This window comes from Chrysochloris asiatica, unplaced genomic scaffold (genome assembly GCF_000296735.1).
Source record: "Chrysochloris asiatica unplaced genomic scaffold, ChrAsi1.0 scaffold00001, whole genome shotgun sequence".
NCBI classification, from domain to species: domain Eukaryota; kingdom Metazoa; phylum Chordata; class Mammalia; order Afrosoricida; family Chrysochloridae; genus Chrysochloris; species Chrysochloris asiatica.
Window position 1 is genome coordinate 7,302,047 of NW_006408519.1, and position 19,814 is coordinate 7,321,860.

The 19,814-nt window shown below is 38.1% G+C and overlaps 1 pseudogene; it reads left to right on the plus strand.

Moving 5' to 3' along the window:
* LOC102816508 overlaps positions 1 to 19,814 on the plus strand; it is an 81,449-nt pseudogene that overhangs the window by 11,502 nt on the left and 50,133 nt on the right.

Consider the following 19,814-nt stretch of genomic DNA (forward strand, 5'->3'; position numbering starts at 1 on the left):
AACAACAACAACATTTCACTTATGGGAGAGGTAATTCCAATTATGAACTCAAATAAAGAAAACATTCTATGTATTTAAGCCACCCCTGGCACATCACCACCACCACCATTTATGTATTTAAGCATTTTCTTATCTATTTAAGCCTTGAGTTTAAGTGCATAAAGTTAGGTTTTCGATTTCTAGCTATAGAGTTTCCCAGAATTAGCTGGCAGATTTTAACCACCAGTCTTGTGGTTAGCAGTCCAGTACTTAGTCAAGAGCACCACAGTAGGAAAATCAAATCCCTCCTCAAGCTTCCTTGCTGATTCTTGTCCTTGATTTCTCATGTTTTTGGGTGTTCTCTCCCGATTCTCCATTTACCTAAGTGAAATGCTCCATGCATTTAGTTGTTTTCCTAGAGATTTGGGGGTATCATAGAGGAAATATCACATTGCACACTACACAGGTACTCCCATTTGGCTTATTCGCTTGTTACCTTCCCCAGTTTCTAAATCCCCCTCTAGAATGCATGAAGCACCCTACAAAATATAGTCCACTTCCTCTTGGTTCAATGCTATTCAAAATGGAATACTTCCTGAGCAGCTGGTATAATTTCCTCAGTTCCCTGGGAATTCTGAAGACCAAAATGTTATCAGCCCACTAAATATCTTATAAAACACTGGGACTTGCATGTATTGAGAGCTATGTGTAGATGTTCTGCTAAGTGGTTTCATATAGGGTATTTATGTAATCTTGAAACCTTTGCAAACAATGTATTTTTCCTGTTTTATAAATGAGGAAACTGAGTCTCAGAGAAGTATCCAACATTATTATCATGCTGAAAGAAGATACGGAATTGTGTGCAGAGGAATAGGAGTTAAACAAGAAAAGGCAAGGCTTATGAAACACCAGTCTGCTTATTGGAACCATGCCAAGAGGAATGGCTGCTTTTGCTCCTTTCCTAGTCTCCATTCGTGGATGCAGTGCTCATTTCCTTTGGAACTGCAAAGCACATTAACCAAAACTCATTTCAGTGCCTATTAAGAGATGATTTTGTCTCTTATTTGTAATGTTTCATTTATTATCAATGGGTATTTTATCTCATGCCCACCTACATACTCCATTATGCTATATTTACATTTGTTTAGCACATTTAATTAAGAACATTGTTAAAAAATGTTGAAAGACTTCCCCTTTCATGAAATTTGGAAATTGGAGGTAGCATTTAGCAGGTTTCCTTGTCAACCACAATAGTCCTTTTTAGACTTTTTAGGAGTAATTCAATTACCCACACAGTTCTTCTTTCTAAAAATGTACACATGGAACTCTTTCTTAAGCAAATTAGCTAACTTACCAGCAGTGTTCCAGATTTCTTCAACAAATTGAGAAGAATGTTTAGAGAAAGACACATGGGGAAAGAAGGAAGATATCAACATGTTCGTGTCTGCTTGCCTTTAACATTTTGGAGCCCAGAACTGTGTCCTCTGCTCATTCCAAAGAGGCCTATGGAATACTTGGAAAATTTTAAATGATGTAGTACTCCATCAATTATGGTATTTAGCGCTTGATCAAATATTAAGCCATTATTGCCAATAAGCTACAATATGACGTTAGTAAGCTAGATCTGTTCTCAGAAAGGCCGACATAGCATGTGAATCGTTTCTGGTGATAAAATCATCTGCTGTATGAATTTTAGATAAAATTTGTCATATTTCCATTTTAATAATAACAGTTGCTAAGAAGTAGAAAGAAGTCGGCTTTCGTTCTACACAATCTAACACCTTGCCTTTAAATCTTTTCTCCCCCAACTTAGCCTCCAGCCTGCCTCCAAAATGTGTTGTTTTAAATTAAAATTAAAATTTAATTTTGAAATAAGGTTTACAGGATAAATGATAGAAAACTGACAATTTTGTAGGTCCAAAATAATCAAATATTCATTGAGTTCCTAGGGTTTAATGTTGTATATTTTAAATGATTATGTGTTTTAAGTTTCCTTTTCTGCAAAGCTATGTTTGGGGCAAATTAACTTTTGTTGCCTTGCCTAGGTGAACCACAATTTATTTACTAAGCTGTCCTTGTTATTAATCTTAATGCCTTCTTTGGATGCATATTGTACTTCTGTAATTGTAATGTTTACCTCCAGAAACCCTGGTAGGTAAGTTAAGCATTAGGCTGCTACCTAACAGGTCAGTGGTTCAAACCAGCAGCCACTCCACAGGAGAAAGATGAGACAGTCGGCTTCCTCAACATTTGTAACCTTGGAAACCCTCTGAAGCAGTTCTACTTTATTTTAACCACAGCACTTGCTCACCATGTGATTTGTTATGTACTGATGTGGTCACTTACTTCTCTGCCTCCCTCCCCAAGAATGAAAGCTTCAGGGGGATGGGTGTTTTACTCGTGTAATCCACTTTGTATCCCTGGTGCCTAGAACAACACCTGGTACAGAGTGGCCGTTCAAAAAATTAATGGAAAGCAAAGGAATGGGGATAGATATCCTCAGGAAGAAAAGCTTCCTTTTTTTTTTTTTTTTTTAAGCAACTGTCTCTCTCATCTTTGGGAGAGTTGAGTCCACAATTTTCCTTCTATTTATTTTGTAGCAAATAACCATTCAATATCTATCTATTATCTCCATTGTGAGTGAATATATTTAACTAAAAAAGTGAGCCTGTTTCTCATGGAAACTTTATTGAAGTATAATCTATACAACAGAAAATGTGCAAATCATTAAGTGCTGTTGAGTTGGTTCTAACTCATAATGATCCTGGTTAGGGTTTCTGAGGACTGGTTGGTGGATTTGAACCACCGGCCTTGTGATTACTAGTCCAGTGCTTATCCTACAGCACCACACTAGGGCTCGAAGTCATAGGTTAATAAATTTTCACAAAGTAGATATATCATTGCATCTAGCATCCTAATCTTTGCATAAGTGGAGTCATACAATATGTGCAGTGTTGTGCCTGGCTTCTTTTCCTTGAGTAAACTACAACAGCATGGATGAAAGAGTCCTGGTGTGGCACTGTAGGATAAGCACTGGACTGCAAGGTGAGCATGAGACGCAGATATAGCACTTACCAATAACAACACGTGGAAGAAATACCTCCAGGTAGCTGTGGTTTGGGCTCCTGGCATTGTAGAATTAGCACTGGCCTGCCAACCATAAGGTCAGCAGTTCAAACCCACCAGCTGCTAATTAGGAACCCTATATAGGGTTGCTATGAGTCAGAATTGACTTGATAGAACTTAACAACATCAGCAGTTGTAGTTTATTCATTTTCCTTGCTGTGTTGAATTCCATTTTATGCTTTTTACCCATTATATTTTATTTACCCATTCTACTGTTGGTGAACATCTGGGTTGTTTTCAGTTTTTGAGTATTACGTCCAGTGCTGCTAGGGTGAACATATCAGCATCTACGTATGGACTGTTCTGAGAATCGATTTGCTGGGTCAAAAGATATTGCCAGATGAGACCTGGGGACATGGGGGGACAGAGGATTAGAGTGGAGAGTGAAGCCTCCAGCTGACATGAAGTGAGGGGAGATATACAAGAATACCCATACTTGCAGATAGTACCCACTTGACCTGGCTGCAATGGCTGGATGGTCAGAACTCAACTAGAGGAAGAAAGAAGAGGAAAAAAAGAGTAAGCCTCTATAATTTCATGAACTTGACTTATACTTATGGATGTAGTGGCTCAAAAGAGGAAATGAATCTTTACAGCAAGGATCATTCCCACCCCCTCGGTACATAGGTTTGACAGGGATGGGCAACTTTGACATTGGCTACCCAAAATGGAGGCATGGAGTGACTGGCCTAAATGCTTTAGAGTGGGAGCCTAGTTCCAGAGGGTACTAGGGGGAAGGTAGAATCTCCACTGAGTTTCCAACCTGTCTGGATGGGGCTGTTGAAAGGAGACAGGGATAAGACTCTTGTGGTACAATGGTGAATAATCGCTATCAGGACTGACTGTGAGAGTTGCAAATGTAAAGGTAGACATTTGTAACAGAAGGAGGGGAGTGGTTGATTTTGCAGTCCAGGAGAGGAGGTCCCTGATACCATCCAGAAAGAAGAGCGAGTGTGGGACCCTATCCAAAGAAGTGTCATGCCAGAGATGGAAGCAGACATAATGATGTGGAGAGCAGCTAGGGACTCTAGACTCAGGGACAGAGAGGGGCTGTGTGCTGATGGCTGGGGAGCAGGCTTGTGGGGTTGTTTGATGATTCATGGAGGAGATTGTAATCATTGTTATGAAATGATATTTGACAGGATGAATGTAAAACTAATGTTCTCCCATGTAAACTATCACTCAATAAAAACTTAAAAAAAAAATATATATATATATATATCCAGATATTATTCAAAATGATTGTAGCAATTTACATGGCCAGCAGCAGTACAGGAGAATTCTCATTACTGCTCATCAGCACATTGAGAATTAATATGCTTTTTTCACTTCAGTCATTATAGTGGGTGTGACTTTCATTTGCAATTTTCATTACTAACACTGGCAATTTGGATAAAGTGATTCCGTTGTAATGAATATTAAGTAGACAATTTAGGTTGCAGAAGTTCCTGAGGTGGTATAAATCGTTCAGTGCCCCCCCTACTAACCCAGATGTTGGGAGTTTAAATCCACTCAGAGGTGCCTAGAACAAGAGCCCTGGTAACCTAGTCCCAGAAGATCACAGCTATTAAAAGTCCTACCCTATGAAGCACAGTTCTATGATCAGGTGTTGAGGAAAAAATACAATGGAGATGTAAGTAGTGTATTTGTCTCTTGGACTTGGTCCAAGTGTATCTCTTGAGTCAGTCATCACAGCATGTGTAATTCTTTACCTGTAGGTTGAAGAAGAAATCCCAGTCAGTGGATATTACTGCTCCGGGATTCAACCCTCCATCTGTGGCAGGAAAACAAGTCCCACAAGCCAGTAAGCCACCTGCACCCAAGGTCCCCATTATTGAAGAAGAGCAGAACAATGCAGCAAATACACAGAAGCATCCTTCCCGGAGGAGTGAACTAAAGAGGTACTACACCATTGGTGAGTACCAGAGAGTTTATGCAAATCAATAGATGAAGCTGGTCTAGATGGCACGGTCAATGAGTGGGTCTGCTGTGGGCAAAAAGGCCCTTGTTTAAATAACGTGTATACATTTCTGATGGTTTCTTTGGACATTTTCTTTCATGTTTTGGAATCTAGCCTAACAAGTGTAAATTGCTATTTATATGAAGGGCATTAAAAAATTTCATGGAAAAAATGGAATTAAAATATAATAAAATGTTTCCATGAACTTTTTGAAGACTATATATATGTACTTGATGGTACTCGATGGCACTTAACAACATATATATATATAGTTGATATTGTTAGGTGCCATCAAGTCAGTGCCTTCTAGTTTATGTCCTCTTCTGTGTCCACTCTGACGCTGCCTCTTTCCAGATTAAAAAGTTTATGTTTTACTGTTCAATAGGCAAAAGTATGGAGTGTTAAAGTTTGTCAAAATTGAGGTCATGAAACTCGATGTAAGGGTGTGTGTACACTGGTTCATATTTCCACTTTTTAAACTCTGAATAGCCTAGTTTTAACTAATCAATCATAACTGTCCCTCTATTGACCAATGCTTTTCCCTCCTGCTCCTCTATATGGCCACATCCTGTTTTGCTTTTCTGCTTCATTAAATGACTAAGAAGACAAATATTTTCTTTCAGAAAATGAAGTTCACCTGCTGCAAACATAACATTCATTAAAAATGAGAAAGTTAGGGAGAATCACTAGCCAGCATGGCACCATAGCATTGTTGTTGTTGTTGTTAAGTGCCTTCGAGTCGCTTCCGACCCATAGCGACCCTGTACAGGGTTTCCGAGGGTGTAAATCCTTACGGGAGTAGAAAGCCTCATCTTTCTCCCGCGGAGTGGCTGGTAGTTTCGAACTGCTGACCTTAAGGTTCGCAGCCCGATTCGTAACCACTACGCTACCAGAGCGTTACAAATCAGGCTGCTAACCTCAAGGTTAGCAGTTCAAAACTGCCAGCTGTTCCATGGCAGATAGATGAGGCTTTCTGTTTCCTTAAAGCAGATTTACAGCCTTGGAAACCCTGTACAGGGTCACCATGAGTCAGTACCAACTCTACAGCACATAACCAACTAAGCCACCAACCAAATCTAGAAAATACAGGTTTGAAGATTGAACTTGAACAGAAAAATAAACTGTGAGTTTCTTTAAATAGCATGACCGCCACTGAAATTTCAATTTTTGAATTTAAAACAATTTAATGAAAAATTCATGGCAATGGCATCTCGGTTATGCTACAAGAAACGTCCGAGTTGTCAAATGTCCTGGATTTATGTAACCCAGATTGGAACAGTTCTAGTCTGACCTATCATATTGCTGTGAGTCAGAATCAACTTGATGGCAGTATTTGTTTGTTACTAAATGGACCTGGAAACATTATTTTCAAGGCTGATGTATTGCCAACTGTGTACTTATCTGTACTGAAAAATCATTTCACAAAACAGATCAACGTTAGTGTCTTTACATATATGTGCTAGTCTTAGACATTAACAGTAATAATTGCATTTACTGGCAATTTCATATGCAAGGCACATGTTAAGCTTCTGTTTTCTCAGTCCTTCCTCATATTAGCTATGAGAGGTGGTGTTATGCCCTCTTTTTAAAAATAGATTTTGTACCTTTTTATAGTTGAGGAATAGCTACTTAGAGAATGATTCATGAGCAATCGATAGAAGACTGAAACGAAATGAACTTTCTCTTGTGACACTTCAGAATCATGTTTGGGAATCATTCAGAAGGGTGTCATCCCCTTCGCGTGGAGGTAAACTAGAGAAGTTTCTGTATGTAACATAGTAGGGAACCACTTTTCTTTCAATTCCCATAGAATCTCACTGGAAAAAACCATACCAACGAATCTATGCACCAGCCAAGATGACTTTGAAAACGTCTTTCAATGTCTCAATTTGTGGTTCACACGATGGGGAAAACCTAGGCTCCCTCTTGTGGCGTACTTAAGTACTACAAATAAATTTAGCAATATAGTGCAATATTAAGGGCTATCCAGTCGGTTCTAACTCAGCGACTCTGTACTAGGTTTCCGAGGAGCAATTGGTGGGTATGAACTGACAACTTTCAGGTTGGCAATCCAGTGCTTATCCTACAGGACCACACCGGGATTCCATGAAATGCAAAGTCGTTGTTAAAATGCCATGGAGCTGGTTCTGATGCATAGGGTTTCCAAAGAGTGGTTGGTGGGTTTGAACCTAATACTTTAAGTCATTACAGTACTATTGCATTATGGAAATCTACTGCAAAAGCCCTCTTTAAAGTGTGAAAGTACAAAGATGTTACTTTGAGGACTAAGATGCTCTTAACCCAAGCCATGGCATTTTCAATGGCTTCATAAGCATGTGAAAGCTGTACAAGGAATAAGGTAGACCAGAGAAGAACCAGTGCATTTGAATTATGATGTTGACAAAGAATACTGAAAGTGCCATGGACCGACAGAAGAACCAATAAATGGTCTTGGAAGAAATACAGTCAGAATTCTCCTTAAATGTCAGGGTGAGCAAAGTTTATCTCATGTATTTTGGACATGTAATAAGAGGGACCAGTCCCTGGAGAAGGACATCATGTTTGGTAAAATGGGAGGTAGTAGAAAACAGAAGACCCTTAACAGGAAGGCTTGACACAGTGGCGGCAACGAGCTCCGGGTTAGAACTATGAGTTAGAACTGACTCAATGGCACCTAACAACAGCAACCACAATTTTAATTCAAGCAATGATTACAGAACTCAAAGAATTTTCAAATAAAAAACAACTAATGAGAAAATAATGGAAGTTTTTTTTTTTTGTTTTTTTTTAATTTTCCTTTCAATAGTTCATGAACGTGACTACCATAGCTGCTCTACGAGTTGATTTTTCATCTCACACCTATTCATCTTTATAAACCTACATATATAGAACCTATGTTCTCATGAGAAAACTCTAGAAAGAGAATTTATAACCTCTTTGTATAGATAATAGACTGTGATCCTTAATTATTCCTGGTAACAGAAACATATTCAATTTACTACAGAAGCAAAACCATCTTTTATTTAAAAAATAGCCAATTTTCTAAGAAGTGTTTTACAAAGTATTGGTTTTCAGTAAGTAGGACAGAAGCAAGCCTGAACTGATGCAAAATATATGCATCTTGAGATAAAGGGAAAGTAATCACTGTATCAGGAGTGGGCTCAGGCTAGGACCCTGTCTGCCCTGGTTTCTGTCACTAGCTGTAATCTCACACAATTCATTTACAACCGCTTGGCCTTCGTTGTCTCATCCATGTAGTGAAATGCTTAGCTCAAATCAATGTCTTTCTAAGTCTTTTTCCTTATTCTTTTTTATATTCTCACAACTGACCAAACTACTATATACTTTTTCTTTGGCTTTACAGTAAATTGCTGTAATTGAAGCCAACTCATCAATAACGACCAACAATGAGTTTAAAACAACACCAGTGTATTATTGCCTTTGTGTAGGTCAGAAGTGTACATGACTCGGCTGGGTTCTCTTGTTCATGACTCCTTCAGGGTGTCTTAATCAGGGCATTTTGACTTGTATCTGGTACATGTCTAAAATACAAGTGACATGGTCTCACCATCCTTGCCTCCAAGGAGCATTCTGGTGGTTCTTCTTCCAAGAAAGATGTATTTGTTCTTCTGGCAGCCCATGGTACTTTTAAGATTCTTCTCCAACACTCTAACTCAAATGCATCAATTTTGGTCCTGTCTTCCTTATTGCTTGTTCAACGTTCACATATGTATAAGGCAATTAAAAATACCATAACTTGGGTCAGGCGCACCTTAGTTCTCAAAACTCTTAAATACTTTAAAGAGGTCTCATGCAGCAGATTTGCCTAATGCAACATGTCATTTGATTTCTTGACTGCTGCCTCCATGATCATGGTGGATCTGAGCAAAATGAAGTCTTTCACAACTTCCATTGTGTTTTTCCACTTATCAAGATGTTTTGTTGGCTCAATGGTAAGGATTTTTATTTTCTTTACATTTAAGTGCAATTCATGCTGGAGGGTGTAGCCTTTAATCTTTAATCAGTAAGTATTTCAACTCCTCTTCACTTGCAGCAAGCAAGATTGTATCATCTTCATATCATAGGTTATTAATGTGTCTTTTTTTTTCCTATCTTGATGCCACATTTTTCTTCATGTAATCCAGCTTCTCAGATACTTGCTCAGCATTCAGATCGAATAAATATAGCGAATGGATACAACCCTGCGTACCGTTCTTGTTTTTAAGCAGTTTTTAAGCGCTAACAGCTATCTTTTGATCTATGTACAGATTCCTCATGAGCACAATTAAGTGTTATAGAATACTCATTCTTTGCAATGCTATTCATAGTTTATGATCCACTCAGTGAAATGTTTTTGCATAGTCAATAAAGCACAAGTAAACATCTTTCTGATGTTCTTTGCTTTCAGCCAAGATCTACCTGGTGTCAGCAATGATACCCCTTGTTCCACATCTTCTGAATCAGATTTGAATTTCTGGCAGCTCTCTGTCAATGTACTGCTACAATAAAAACAATGTTGTTGATATAACATGCAGCAAAATTTTACTTGCCTGTGGTATTAATAATATTGTTCAATGATTTCCTCATTCCTCATTTCTTTGAAATGGGAACAGATACGGAACTCTTCCAATGGGTTGGCCAGATAGCTGCTTCCCAGATTTCTTGACATAGACAAGTGAGCCTCTCCAGTGCCACATCAGTTTATTGTTGTTAGATATCCAAGAGATCAATGAATATTAGTATATGTTGCAGTGGAAGTTTAAAGTACAACTGCCATCTCTTTAGATTAAAGCCTTGCCTAAAGCAAAAGGTGATAGGTAAGATCATCTCTCAGAGATCCTGAATGGTTTTGATGAATAACATGAAGACTACAGGTAGTCATTCAATGGGTAGTCATTTCCTGGGCTCCTTCCTTTGCTCCCATAGGCAATGTAGATCAATGGGGAGGAAGGTGGTCTCTGGACCCTGATGTCTGAGTAGGAATCCCGGTTGTTTCTGCTTGTTATGTGATCATAAACAACTCCCTTAGAATCTCAAAGCACAGTGTCCTCATTTATAAAAGGAAATAAAGCTGGTACTCAAAGGGCTCTTACGAGGCGTAAGTAATCAAGATAAAAGCTTAGCGTAGTGCATGAAACTTGCATGTCCTCAATAAATACTAGTATTGATGTTGCTGCTGTTGTGAATTAAGAATAAAGCATGAATGAGCTACCAATGGTTTCTGCTCTCAAGGAACTTATGTCAAATATTCCTCTCGACTTGAACCTTTGCCTTTCTGATTCCTGCATGGGTGTCCACGAGATAAAGTTGCTACTCTACAGTCCTTCCACGCTTTGCCCTGCCTACTCCCCATCTTTATCTTGGCCCTCACCCCTGCTTCTTGTGGATTTCCAAAGGTATCATCCAGTTTGGTGTGTCACGGGATTTTCTTTCTGCTAGGAATGATGTTACTTCCACCCCTTTTATCCTCTGAACGACTACCATTTGTCAGGATTCAACCCTGACTTGCCTTATACCTGGCTATACCTCCACAAGTCGGATCAGCGTAAATAGATTTCAAGGCGTTTTCCACTGGCAGTGATAATGGTTATTGCTGTTAAATGCCATTGAGTCGTTTCTGACATATAGCCACCTATGTATGGTCTCTGGAGAGCAGCTGGTGGATTTGAACTGCTAACCTTGCAGTCCAAACCAACCTTGTGGTCCAGTGCATTATTCTATAGCACCAGGTGACTTAAAAGACACTCACTAAATACAATGAATGCGTTTAACATTCAGATAGAGTAAACGAAGCATATATTATGGTCAGGACCTCTGATTGTGCTGTGGGCTACTAACCGTATGGTCAGCAGTTCAAACCCACCAGTGTTCTGAGGGAGATAGATGAGGCTGCCTGGTCCAGTAAAGATTTACAGAATCGATGGGTATAGTTCTTTGGTAGCATTCTAAGGAATTAAGTCTCTGAAAATTTATTTAAACATACTGTAAATATGTCAAAACCAAGAGAAGAAGCCTGGTAGACTGACTGACTAATGGTCAAAAAATCTTTCTCTACATATATTTTCAGGGCAAAACAAAACAGTAACAAAAGTAAGTTAATCCTTGACAAAGGTATCTTTGAATGGTTTCCCAAGTGCTGGTTCATGCTATCCTTGGTGAAACAGAATCATTAAAACAACAAAACACTAGTCTTTTTATGATATTTTCCCTCCTTTCCCTTCCTCTTCCCTCCTTCCCACCCTTCCTTCTTTTCATACATTTTGGTTTTGCAAAGTTTGGGGTTGTGTGTGTGTTAATCCCCTTACTTGTCCAACTATTAAGTTGGGAAATGGTCCCCCAAATATTCTTTTAAAATTTTGCTGGTCTATGAAATTGTAAAACCTGGAATCCCATGATTTGGTGTTTTGCTCTACCTTCAGGACAGAATATCTTTAACACTCCAAACTTTATGAACCACAGTTAAATACAAATGTGTATTTTACCAAGCAGGCTGATTACTTGTTGAATAGAAAGCCTACAGTATTAGGATCCCCTGGGAATGCTTCTCGATAATTGGTAAAATTAAAACAGTAATAGCAAGTTTGGAAAGTCTAAAAACAATAAAGCAAGATGCTTATTTAACTACTTTTTAATTGCAATACAGCAGGCATTTAGAAACATGATCACTTGACTTGTGTGCCTCTCATTTTGAAGCCAGACTTTAATTATAAAGATAAAAAAGATCAGCTCTGAAGTGAGCATACTATAACAGGAGGTGAAAAAGAAAAGAGAGAAAAGACTAATCACGCTGGAGGCGATGCATTCTGAAGCATAAAACTGGGTCACCGCTGAGCCCGAATCTTGTCTACGCAAGAAGGTTCGTCCAATACAAGCAGGAAGGGTCTGTGATTCAATCAGCGTAACCACCTCTGCAAACAGGTCTATAGCGTAGGAACTAAAACAGCTAACTGCTCTGAGAATTCCAATTAAATTACCTTCTAAAAAATGGTTTTAAACTGAAGTGACGTTTATTCTGACAGTTTGATGACTTCTTTTATTTTCTGGGTCACAGAAATGTTTAGGGAAAATCATTCCCTTGCAGAGGTTCCATATTTATACATGGAATCTACAATTCCCTATTTATATATGGAACTTTTCACAAACTTTGAATTGTAGTGTGTGTGCAGACCTGCAGAATGTGCACTCTTGATTTAGGTAGTGAAATGTGAAGATGTTGAGAACCCCAGTTCTTTTGTTTGTCTGTGTGATAGCTAGATATTTGAATTCGGTATATGAGTCTATGTGTGTGTGCTTATGTGCTGGTAGAGTATTTTTGAATGGATTTTTGTTTCATATCTTTTTTTATATGTAAAAGCAAATTCTAGTTCAAATTTGCTTTTACATATAAACAAAAACAAAGCAAAACAAACCCACCACCATTGAATGGATTCCAGCTCATAGCGAAACTGTAGAGTGTTTCTGAGCCTATCAATGTCTACGAGAACAGCCAGTCTCATCTTTCTCCCATGGAGCTACTGATGGGTTTGAATGTCAAGTTTGTAGTTGTTAGTCCAGTGTTTATCCTAAGAAAACCCAAAGACAGAAACTCCTTTCTCAAATCTTGAATAATATGAAAGCTGCTTTTCTTTCAAGGGAAATTTGTAAATTTTTACTCATCACTTGTACCATTTTAAATAAACTTAATTACATTACTGTAAAAGGAAAATTGGTGCTGTAAGACAAGCACCGGACTACTAACCACAAGGTTCAAACCCACAGAGGGAGAAAGATAAGGCTTTCTGCTCCCATCAAGATTTACAGCCTTGGAAACCCTACTCAGGGTCGCTATGACTTGAAATCTACTGACGGTAGTAGGTTGGGTTTGGTGGGTAAGGTCTGGTGATATTGCAGGATAAGCACTAGACTGTTAACCCACCAGTGGAGTCCTGGTATGGCACTGTAGAATAAGTACTGGGCCGCAAGGTCTGTTTGAACCACAAGGCTGGCAACTCAAACTCACCAGCTGTTCCTTGGAAACTCTATGCAGAGTCACTATGATTCAGAACCCACTAGACAGCACTTAACAACAATTACTCTACAGGAGAAAGATGAAGCTGGCTATTTCTGTAAAGATTAGAAACCTCACATCGTGTTGCTATGAGTCAGAACTGACTTGATGTCAGTGGGTTTTAGGCAACTATAGATGCTAGTGATTACAAGTCAGGCTGCTAACCTCAAGGTCAGCAGTTCGAAACTACCAGCTATTCCATGGGAAAAAGATGAGGCTTTCTGCTCCCATAAAGATTTATAGCCTCGGAAACCCTATACGGGGTTGCTATGAGTCAGAACCACCACCACCAGATATACTCAGGAGAAGGGGAAAGTGTGTTTGTTTGGTACCCCTATCACTTAGATGTGCTGTTTATGAATTAGATAAATTTGCCAATTGCATTTACAATGTTAGCCCTTATTTTGTAGATTTGCCTAATTCTGCTTTGTCTCATTTCTATGGTTGTTTCCTGTCAGAAATAATCAACTCAGGATCAAGAAACATATGTTAGTCATGCCTGTAATGAATGGTATAAGAAATGCCAATAACTGTGTGGTTTTCCCGTATAAATTGTGTTAGCATTGTGTTCAAGTTGCAGGGTAATAGTTTTAAGACTATTAAAAATAAATTACACTTGTCAATTTAGTTAATGATTTCTAAACTTTCCAATTAGACCTCTACTGGTTACAATTATGAAGTAATTTAAACGGACATTGTTTCATAGTTGAGAAATAATAGTGATCCTGTTCGGAATTTGCTAAATCTGGATTAAATAAATCCTTCATCAAATTCAGCAATGAAAACTTGCCCTTTCCACAAGCTCCACTTGTAGAAACAGTCTGCTTCTCTGAAGGATAACTAAGGGGGAAAAAAATGACAGATGATTAGGTGTTGTTATTATTAAGTGCTATCAAGTTAGTTCCAACTCATAGTAACCCTATGTAGAACAGCTGGTGGGTTTGCACCACCAACCTTGTAGTTAGCAGTCCAGTGTTTACCATAGAGTGACGCACCAGGGCTCTGATTATCATTTTAGATGTTTAATTTTAGATGTTTAATGATAAAATTAAAGGAAATTTGAAGAGTGAAAATAGTATCCCCAGGTTCCAAAAAATATTCTTACTTTTCTAAAGACCTAAATGTCAGGAACCTCTAGGATCTTACACATATTCAGAAATAAAACTATTGGTGCTAGTTTTTATATTTAAATTTGGTTAATTGCTTTAAGTGTATTGTATTATTCTTAATAAATTAAAATATAAAATTTAGTCTCATTCATATTGAAAGTTAGGAGCTCTGGTAGCGTAGTGGTTACGAATCGGGCTGCGAACCTTAAGGTCAGCGGTTCGAAACTACCAGCGCGCTCCGCAGGAGAAAGATGAGGTTTTCTGCTCCCGTAAAGATTTACACCCTCGGAAACCCTGTACAGGGTCGCTATGGGTCGGAACCGACTCGACGGCACTTAACAACAACAACAATATTGAAAGTTACTTCTTCAAATAAAATTTTGTTGGATTTTTGCTTGTCAATGAAATATTGACCACATTTATAACTTTGAACAACAGAATAGTATTTAGAAAAACAAAAATACTGAAGAGCCAAACACAGTGGGAGGGGCACATCCACTGCTATTTCTGACAGAGGTTTTGAAACCCCTGTGATCACGCTTTGAATAACACATTTGAATGTTTTAATATTTCAATAGCCTTTTGTAATAGATTCATTATTAATTCAATGTGAATCTATAGCCAATCAGGCCATTATGGAGCTATTTTTAAATTTCACTAGTTCAAAATTTGTAATCTGGACAGATGATAAGAAGATATTATAATATAGTACACTATATGAAAAAAAAATTTGTAATGGAAACATGATTTCAGGACAAGAAAAGTTTAGGTTAAGCCAAATTAGCTAACATGCTTCTAAAACATTAAAATATATCGAGTAAGAAATCACTATTGTAGTTCTAAATCTTATCTATTAGCTAACTTATTTCATGTTACCATATATGTTTAAAAGTAACAGTGCCACATTCCTTCAAAAGATAAGCTTTCAGACATTTAGATTGATGCTTCATGGGGAAAACTGTGTATTATTTGCACAATTATGGCCCACAAACCTTAGCATTCCATTTGCTCTGTAAACTTCTATCATAAATCTTTAATTTTCTAGCACATTCTATCATGTGGAGAGAACTAACACTTACTGAATTTAAAGGAACCCAATTATAAATATATTCAAAACTTTATGCACTACATATATGGAGAATAATGAATAATGAAGACTGAAGAACTGATTCATTTGAATCATGATCTTCGGAAAAGAATATTGAATGCATCGTGAATGACCAGAAGAATAAACAAATTTGTCTTGGGAGAAGTACAGCTAGAATGCTCCTTGCAGTGAAGATGGTGAGATTTCGGACTTGTTATCAGGACATCATGTGTGGTAGAGAGTCAGTGAAAAGGAGGAAGAGTCTCAATGAGATGAATTGGCACAGTGAGTGCAACTATGGGCTCAAATACAGCTATGATTGTGGGGATGGTGAAGGACCAGGCAGTGTTTCATTCTGGTGTGCTATGACTAAGACCAACTTGATGGTACCCAACAACAGCAATATGGAGTTTAGTCCATCATCAGTGAAAACATCAAGAGTTTCAATAGTGTCTGCCTGTCTGCTACATTGCTATATTTTCATTTGCTCATGGATCCTTGGGCCCGTTGTGTTGCTTAACTTTTAATGCCTATTGATAGGAAGGACATTGATTCCATCTCATAGTTCTCTGAGTTATAGGAAGCAAATATTATCTTCCATAATAGATTGAAGATAAAATATCATAGATTCCCATAGAGAGTTGAATTTTGTGACTGCTTTATTGTCTCATAGACCAATTCAAAAGAATTTTCTTTTCCAATTATGTAGTCTCAGTATCTTTGAGTTCTTTCTAGAGTACTATTTATAGCAAAAGCAGCATAATAATATTTATTTTAGGTAAAGAAATAGGCTATCTGCTGTTATTTGGGGCTGCAAAGTTATTTTTATCTTTTTTTCCCATATCTTTACATTTTATTTTTTTTTAACTTTTTATTGTGAATTGAGTGAAGGTTTACAGAGCAGATCATCAGTTTCATATTCAACAAATCATGTACTTTGCTACATTACATGGTTGCAATCCCTTCCATGCATCAACAGTTAACCACATTTACCTCTATTCACTTTAACTATTGCATTCCTCCCTGTGTCTCCCACTACCTTCATCTTGCTTCTAACTTCCCTCTTGTTGTCTGTCCTCTATGTATCTATCTTCTAGCCCATGAATAATTTTCCCTAACCCACTTCACCTGTAACCATCATGGATTGTTTCTTTATTCAAGAAAACTTTTTTTTTTTTTTAAACTTTGTACAATATTAGTCTCATACAATGTTTGTCCTTTTATGATGGACTAATTTCACTAAGCATAATGTCCTCCAGGTTTAATTGTGTTGTGAGGTGTTTCATAGACCCATCATTATTCTTCAATGCTTTGTTGAGTGATGTACCAAAGTTTGTTTAACAATTCTTCTATTGATGAGCATTTAGACTGCCTCCATCTTTTTGATGTGTCTCTTGTAGACAGCTCTGGTAGCGTAGTGGTTACGAATCGGGCTGCGAACCTTAAGGTCAGCGGTTTGAAATTACCAGCTGCTCCTCGGGAGAAAGATGAGGCTTTCTACTCCCGTAAAGATTTACACCCTCGGAAACCCTGTACAGGGTCGCTATGGGTCGGACCCGACTCGATGGCACTTAACAACAACAACAACAACTTGTAGACAGCATATTGAAGGACCCTGTTTTCTTATCCATTCTGCTTTGTCTCTTGATTGATACAATTGATCCATTTACGTTCACAATAATTATCAATAAGGAGCTCTGGTAGCGTAGTGGTTACGTGTCGGGCTGCGAACCGCAAGGTCAGTAGTTCGAAACTACCAGCTGTTCCGTGGGAGAAAGATGAGCCTCGGAATCGACTCCACGGCACATAACAACAACAACATAATTATCAATAAGCATGAACTAATTGCTGTCATTTTTCTGTGTGTTTTTTGTGGTGCTGCTCTATTCTTTGTTCCACATAATGTTCTATGCTGACTTCATTTGTGAGTTTTCTTGTCATTTTCATTTCTGTTGTGTTGTTTACTCGGAATTCAGGTGTCACACTGTGGGTTAATTCACTGGACTGCAAAGTTGGTTTGAGCTACAAGGTTGGCAGTTCATGCTCACCAGCTGCTCCTTGGAAACCCTACACAGGGTCACTATAAGTCAGAACTGACTCAATGGCACTTGACAACAACAATGTTTACTAAACCTTTCTGATTTTTTTCGTTTTGATGTACAGGTGTATTCTTCTTCTTTGAGGCTACCCTGTAATTTATTAATTTTTTCCTTGCTTAAAACAGTATGTTTTATCTTAAAATCTATCTGACTTCCTTGCCATTTAGAAGTTCTGTATCTATACTATTTCCTCTTTTTACTTTGTAGTTGACTTCATTATACATTGATATCTCTGGTTCCCTATTTTCAGTCTTGTAGGTTTGTTTTATTTTAAATACATCTATAGCTGGACTGAGTTCTGGGTGGTATTGTCATATATGATTATCTCAGGTTGTTGTCTGCTGTGGTTGGTTCTCAGTCCATAGAACAACCTTGAGCATTTTTTGTAAAGTTGGTCTTGTCGCTGCAAATTCCTTTAATTTCTGTTTATCATGAAGTGCCCTAATTTTGCCATCATATTTGAGGCACAGCTTTTCTGGATATATGATTTTTGATTGGCAGTTTTTGTCTTTCAGAACTTTGTGTATATCATCCCATTGCCTTCTTGTCTGCACTGGTTTCTGCTGAGAAATCAGATATTATTCTTGTTCATTCTCCTTTTTGTTTTTCCTGAGCTACTCTCACAATTCTTTCCTTGTCTTTGATTTTGGAAAGTTTGATTGTTGTATGTCTTGGTGATTTTCTTTTGGGATCTGCCCTGTTTGGGGTTCATTCAGTTTCTTATATGCTTTTCTTTTCATCTTTCATAATGTTAGGTATATTTTCTCCCAACAACTCTTCGACAATTGTCTCTATGCTCCTTTCTTCCTGTTCTAGAATTACAATCACCCATAAATTGTTTCTCTTCATGGTGTCCCACATTAACTCTTAGCCTTTCATTGGATTTTTTTCATTCTTTTTTCTGATTGTTCTTATAGAATACTAGTATTGAGATATTTATCTTCAAGCTCACTAATTTGGGCTTTCATTGCTTTGCATTATCCTTCACCCCTTCAATGTATTGTCCATTTCTGTGATCTTAATATTAATGTTCTGGATTTTTAATTGTATCAAAATTTGCATTTATTTTGTCTGTTTGTTCTTATAGTGTTTTTCTGAATTCTTCTAAAGTTTTTATTGTGTTCTTCTTGCTTTCCACCATCTTTCTATCAATCCTTTGAAGGTATCTTATTAACATTCTTCTAATTCTTTTTTTAGTTAATTCCATTACCAGTTCTTCTTTGTAAGTGTTCTCTGGCTGTACATCTTGGTCATTTATTTGAGGCCTTCTCTCTTGTTTCTTTGTGTGAACTAGAATTATCTTTTGTCTCCAGGGCATTGTGGGTTTATCATATTTGTAAAAACAAACAGTACAGCTATTGGACCCAGAGGATAGAAATATCTGGTGGGCTCCTGTAATTCAAGGAACTCATGAGGTGATTGTGGAAGGGATGTGACAACAGAGTTCCTGGCCCTAGATGGAGTTCCTGTTGACAGGATGTTATCTATGCTCAGGGACTGTAAATCCAGAATTAGTTGGTGGGTAGGGACCCTTGATGGAGCTAGTTTTAGTGTTAACTCCACAGTGAAGCTGGGTGTTGAATGACTGGCTAAATGCTGGCCTGGTTACTCTGTGAGTTTTGTAGGTTTGGAGCCGAGTCTACCTGAATCAAGTCCCCAAAGCAGCACACCAAAGCAGCATAACCAACCCCCAACTCCCTTTGGTGTGGCTCCCAAACATGTGGGTCTGAACTCCTGGAGAGCAGAGTCTGCTCTGGGGGTCGATGAGGGTGAGAACTGGCCACACTTCTGGTCACCAGGGGAGCATGGGGGAAAAGAAGAAATTGTGCTTTTCCCAGCGCCCATGCAAATCTGCTCTTGCAGGCTTCCATCTACTGCCAAAGTTGCTCACAAGATGGTGGAGTCATGTCTGTCTACTGTTCACCAGTCTGCCTCTCTCACTGTCTGTGATTGGGCTCTCCTGTCAGCAAGCCCTTCAGCTACCTCATTAACCTTTTCTTTTATTTGGTCTCTTCTATCTTTGTTTTCAAGGGTCCATGTAATACATTTGCCTAGTCTGCTGTCTTGATGGAAGTCTATTTTCTTCTTTAAATAATTCAAATTTCAGGTCTTCTGTGATTTGTGATAAGTGGTTGTAAATAAGCATACAATGAGTAGGATGAGATGGGATAGCCAAAAAGATGCACTTGAATACGGAAAAGAGAAATCTAAATAATGAATCTTTCCATCATATGCTTGTATTTATTTTTTACCTCCACCAGTACATGTCACTGTTGTTGTTAAGTGTTGTTGAGTTGGTTTGAACTTAAAGTGACCTTATATAAGGTTTCCAAGGAGTTGCTGGTGATTTTGAACTGCCAACTTTGAGGTGCTTAGTCTATTGTTTATCCTACAACACCACACCAGG